General features: G+C 42.1%; 1 pseudogene; it reads right to left on the bottom strand.

Moving 5' to 3' along the window:
* Positions 1–230: 230 nt before the first annotated feature.
* Positions 231–852, bottom strand: LOC129536331 (large ribosomal subunit protein eL15 pseudogene; annotated as a pseudogene).
* Positions 853–6,194: the final 5,342 nt, after the last annotated feature.

The following is a 6,194-nucleotide window of genomic DNA, read 5'->3' as shown; positions in this document are numbered from 1 at the left end:
CATTTCCCTTATTAAAAACAGGATACACCATCACTTCATATACACTTACATGTGTAAGTAACTTCAATAAGTCTTCAAACATTATTGCACTTTAACTTTCATAATTTGACAATGCATTCAATGAAGCAATCTGCAGACAACTAGTTTTAACAAATTAAAAAAATACTTTTAAGCAGACGAGAACGTCCTAAATTGTTTATTAGGTAAGAACTTTACAAACATTATGTATATTAGCAGTAGCGGTGAAGCTGGAGAGTATTGCGCCTTCGCCAAGCTGCACGGCGAGAGCCACCAATAGTGTGGTGGAACTTGTGGCCCTTGCCCAGGCCGCGGCTCTTTCTGCCTGCAGACGTCAGCCCCCGCATCTCCCTGTGCTTGTGGACTGGTTTGGTGATCCACGGGGTTTCTTCTGATAGCTTTATGGAATGGATCAATGAGGATAACCTCAAAGAATTTGTACGTAGAATCTTCACCAACCCAGTAGGAATTCAGGACCCTCAGGGCCCCACAGTGGCGGCCAGCGCACTCCTCCGCAACCGACTGCAGGCTTCGAGCAAACTTGAGCTGGTTGACACCATGGTGGACATGCTTGCCGTAGGTGGCACCTTTAGGAACTGGGCGTTTGCGGCCCCCGCGGCGCACACGGATCCGGTATATGACATAGCCTTGTTTGGCCTTGTAGCCCAGCCTGCGCGCCTTGTCGGGCCGGGTGGGGCGCGGGGCGCGGTGCAGCGCCGAGAGCTGGCGGTACTGCCAGCAGCGCACCCGCAGCAGGAAATGCATCACATCTGACTGCTTCTTCCTCTACAGCTCCTGGATGTACTTGTAGGCGCCCATGTCGGCTCACCCTGATGGCTGCCTATTAGACTAGTGGAGACAATTAGGACGATCCTAATTGGTTTAGGCCAATCAGGGCCTACCCCTCCAGCTGGGGGTGGATGGGTCAATATCACCCAGAAGGCAGAGCTGCTGTGATAGGGAGAGAGTGCAAAGGAAAGTAAGGAAGCATTCACATGTCAACTGCAGTCAATAATATTTGGGATTTGTTGTTTTGAGGTTTTCTCCTCAGGGGTAAATTTTACTCATTTTTTTATCTTCAGCAGACTAACCAAACTGATCGTTTATATTGCTAACTTTTTAAGTTGCTATTACCTGGCTCTCAGGCCTGTAGGAACAATTATATGCTTAATTATCCAGTTTTGCAAATGGAAACTATTTTATCTCTAGAGATACGGATACTTAAATGCTAAAAATTATGGTGTAATTATATTGCAAATAATTGATTTTCGTTAGCCTCTCAATTCATTTATTTAACACTAGGGATCAAATCAAACATTTGTGTCAAAGAAATGCTTTATTTTCTAGCAACATAAAATGTTCACCCGGTGGAGGAATTAGGGAGGCATGGAGAACAAGATTTTATTTTTCATCCTGAAGAGTAGCCACCTTAGCTAAACTGGCTTAAACCTTGATTCTCTGCCTCATGTGCTGGAATTTTTAAGTTAATTTTTTAAGAGTTGAATTTTGTATATAGTGCAAGGCATCATTTCTTTGTCAAAATGAACAAATGAGATCTGTGTTAAATTCTGCTAAATATTAATGAACCAGAAGCAATAATACCCATGAGTTAAATCCCAAGAGGGGACTAGGAGGAAACACCTTTTTATTAAAAAAATCCATAAATTGTGTATGGTTTTACTGTTCCTTCTTTCTGATCCTACATACTACCTCCTTCATTTATCTTACGTTAAAAATATTTTGCAAGAATTGACACATTTGAGTCAGTTTTAATGAGATGGATGAACCTAGCGCCTATTACGCAGAGTGAAATAAGTCAGAAAGAGAAAAACAATATTGTATATTAACGCATATATATGGAATCTAGAAGGATGGTACTGATGAGTCTGTCTGCAGAGCAGCAATGGAGAGACAGATTTAGAGAACAGACTTATGGGCAAGGGTAGGGGAGAAGATGGAGAGGGTGAGATAAATGAAGAGAGCATGGAAGCATATACACTAACATATGTAAGTAGACAGTCAATGGGAATTAACTGTATGACTCAGAGAACTCAAAACTGGGACTCTGTAATAACCTAGATAGGTGGGAATGGGCAGGAGATGGGAAGGATATTCAAGAGGGAGGGGACATATGTATACCTATGGTTAACTGATGATGATGTATGACAGAAATCAAACCAAGATTGTAAAGGAATTGTCAATGAATTAAAAATAAATAGATATTTTAAAAATTAAAAAAAAAAAAGAAATTGACTTAGGAAAGAAAAAAAGAATGTTTTGCAAGATTAGACATTCTGATTACAAACCATGACAGGGCTCCCAAATTGCTATGTAGGACAGAGAGATCTCTATGATTTTAAAATGAATACTTTCATTTTCACAAACGCTGTCTTTGAAGCTGCCCAAACAGACCACCTCCACACTGGTTAGAAGTTCCTGTTTTGTTTTGTTTTAGCTAAGAATACAGGCGGTATCAACAGAGAGTTGGCTACAGAGAGCAGGAGCAGATACAACCATCATGTTTTTGTATGGCTTTTCCCTCTGCACTGGTGGAATGTTACCAAAATAACTTTTTATGTCCCTCTTCCCCATCTCTGGCAACCCACTCCAGTGTTCTTGCCTGGAGAACTCCAAGGACAGAGGAGTCTTGATGGACTAAAGTCCACGGGGTAGCAAAGAGTCAGATACAACTGAGCAAGTAACACACACACTTCCCCCATCTCAATTTTTTGGTCACATTTTTGGGGGATATAACTTCTGATTTATAGACAAGTTGCAACAACAGTATAACCCCCGTAAACCTTTAACCCAGATTCAAAAATGGATATATTTTGCCCCATTTGTTTATTTATTTATTTTTGACTGTGCTGGATCTTCCATGCTGCAGTCTTTTCTCTAGTTGTAGAGAACAGGGGCGACTCTCCAGTTGCAGTGCCTGGGCTTCTCACTGTGGTGGCTTCTCTTGTTGTGAAGCACAGAGGCTTCCACATAGGCTTCGATAGTTGAAGCTCACAGGCTCAGTAGTTGTGGTCCACTGGCTCTAGACCACAGGCCCCATGGTTGTGGCTCTATAGTTGTGGCACACGGGCTTACCAAGGCACATGGGATTTTTCCAGACCAGGGACTGAACCCATGTCTCCTGCATTGTCAGGTAGATTGTTTACCACTGAGCCACCCTTTGTCATATTTCTCTCTCTTTCCCCACACCATACAACACAATCCTTTCTTTGAATAATTTGAGAGTGAATTGTAAACTTCCTAGTCTGTCCTTTAGTGTATAAATCCTAAGTATAAGATAAGGATATTTTCTTACATAACCATAGTACAATAAACAAAATCAGACAGTTTACCATGAATTTATTTCCACTATGGAACCCACTATTTGTATTCAGATTTGTCTTAATACTGTCATTTATGACTTTTTTTTTTTTTGGCCAAGTCAGTATCAAACACAAGGTCATGCACTGCATTCAAGTCTTTTTATCAATCTGTGATAAATAGTTTTTCAGTCATCAGTCATTGTTTGTCATTTATGACTGACATTTTTAAAGAGGGTAGACAAGGTTTTGTAGAATATCCCTCAATTTGGGTCAATGTTACCAAAATAACTTTTTATGTCCCTCTTCCCCCATCTCTGGCAACCCACTCCAGTATTCTTGCCTGGAGAATTCCAAGGACAGAAGAGTCTGACGGACTAAAGTCCACGGGGTAGCACAGAGTCAGATACGACTGAGTGAGTAACACACACATGTTTCCTTGTGGTTAGACTCAAATCATATATTCTGGCAAATTAATCACAGAGCTGATATTAGGTCCTTTCAGTCCATCATGTATGTACATGATATAGATTTGTCTCACTACTGGTGATATTAACTTTGCTCACTCAGTTAAGGTGGTATTTGTGAAATTTCTGCTCTGTCAAATTACCAGTTATTTCTTTTCAATTAGCAAGTATTTGTGGGGAAAGATGTAAACATATTGTCTCATTAAAATTTCACTCAAGTTTTCATCTACTGATTTTCTATGTGAAAGTGAAAGTCTCCAGTCGTGTCTGACTCTTTGCAACCCCATGGACTATATAGTCCATGGAATTCTCCAGGCCAGAATACTGGAGTGGGTTTAGTTCAGTTCAGTCGCTCAGTCGTGTCCGACTCTTTGCAACCCCATGAATCACAGCACGTCAGGCCTCCCTGTCCATCACCAACTCCCGGAGTTCACTCAAACTCATGTCCATTGAGTCGGTGATGCCATCCAGCCATCTCATTCTCTGTTGTCCCCGTCTCCTCCTGCCCCCAATCCTTCCCAGCATCAGGGTCTTTTCCAGTGAGTCAACTTTTCGCATGAGGTGACCAAAGTATTAGAGTTTCAACTTCAACATCAGTCTTTCCGATGAACACCCAGGACTGATCTCCTTTAGGATAGACTGGTTGGATCTCCTTGCAGTCCAAGGGACTCTCAAGAGTCTTCTCCAACACCACAGTTCAAAAGCATCAATCCTTCGGCGATCAGCTTTCTTCACAGTCCAACTCTCACATCCATACATGACCACTGGAAAAATCATAGCCTTGACTGGACGGACCTTGGTTGGCAAAGTAATGTCTCTGAGCCTTTCCCTTCTCCAGGGGATCTTCCCAACCCAGGGTTCAAACCTAGGTCTCCCGCATTGCAGGCAGATTCTTTACCAGCTGAGCCACAAGGGAAGCCCAAGAAGACTGGAGTGGGTAGCCTATCCCTTCTGCAGCAGATCTTCCTGACCTAAGAATTGAACTGGGGAATTGACCTAGGAATCTCCTGCATTGCAGGCAGGTTTTCTATGTATTAGTTGGTATTCTATTGTGAGAAAGCTTTCTGTCCTTCCATTTACTTATTTATTCACTTATTTATGTCTATTTAACTCATGGATTTTTATTCTATTTAAAGGGCTTTAAGCCATTACTGGAGAAGGCAATGGCAACCCACTCCAGTACTCTTGCCTGGAAAATCCCACAGACGGAGGAGCCTGGTAGGCTGCAGTTCATGGGGTCGCTAAGAGTCGGATACGACTGAGTGACTTCACTTTCATTTTTCACTTTCATGCATTGGAGAAGGAAATGGCAACCCAGTCCAGTGTTCTTGCCTGGAGAATCCCAGGGATGGGGGAGCCTGGTGGGCTGCCATCTATGGGGTCACACAGAGTCGGACATGACTGAAGCGACTTAGAAGAAGAAGCCATTACTATTATAATTTATATTGATACTAAAATTGTCCCAGAGGGAGCTCTTTCTATTTGCAAATCTCTCCTTTTCATGTATCCTCATTGTTTTTTGAGCACTTCATTAATTTCTGGTGCAAGTTGTTGCAGGCTCATTTTGAAGTTTCCCATCCCCAGCCCTGGAATTAACCTTTTCTCCAACGAGCACTGGTTCCTTTTAATGTTGAGAGTGGTATTTGGAAAGTAAGGTCTGATTGTGTTAGTTAGCTAGGTGTGCTAATTGCGGCTCCTTGGTAAAGAATTTGCCTGCTAATGCAGGAGACGCAGGTTCAGTCCCTGGACTGGGAAGATCCCCTAGAGGAGGAAATGGTAACCCACTCCAGTATTCCTGCCTGAAAAAGCCCATGGACAGAGGAGCCTGGCAGTCTACAGCCAATGGGCTCACAAAGAGTCGGAGACAGCTGAGTGAGTGAGCACGAACACACATGCTAGTTGCTACTGATGGGCCCTAGTTCTTAGGCTTTTCCATTGTATACGGCAAGGAAACACACACATACATACCCTTATCCACAATATATCTATATTTATTTGTATATTTACCTATATTTAAAAACTTCAAGAATAAGAAGCTTGCCACAATGTGCTGGAACCAGTATGAACCAGCTCACAAAAGCTGATTACTAGCTATTTATAATTTTGTGACCTGGTTGTTGCCTGAAAATCAGTCATGGGACCATTTATACCATTACGATTGGCAAATGCTGCAAATCAAGTTTTCTTATTACCCTTCCCCCCTCCTCCCCCAGAGAACCAGTGTAGCAGAGTACCACTGGAAATCAGACTTTCATTATTCTCAATATATTTATTCATCATACGTTACATGGTAAAAGGGAATTAAGGTTGCTAATCAGCTAACTTTAAAATAGAGAGATTATTCTGGATTGTCTGGGTAGGCCCAATGTATTCACAAGGGCCTTTAAAAGAG

Source organism: Moschus berezovskii, chromosome 6 (genome assembly GCF_049115385.1).
Source record: "Moschus berezovskii isolate FMDL1 chromosome 6, NW_MosBer_1.0, whole genome shotgun sequence".
Taxonomy (NCBI): domain Eukaryota; kingdom Metazoa; phylum Chordata; class Mammalia; order Artiodactyla; family Moschidae; genus Moschus; species Moschus berezovskii.
Note: the sequence above shows the minus strand (reverse complement) of the source record. Positions and strands in the feature narration are given on the sequence as shown.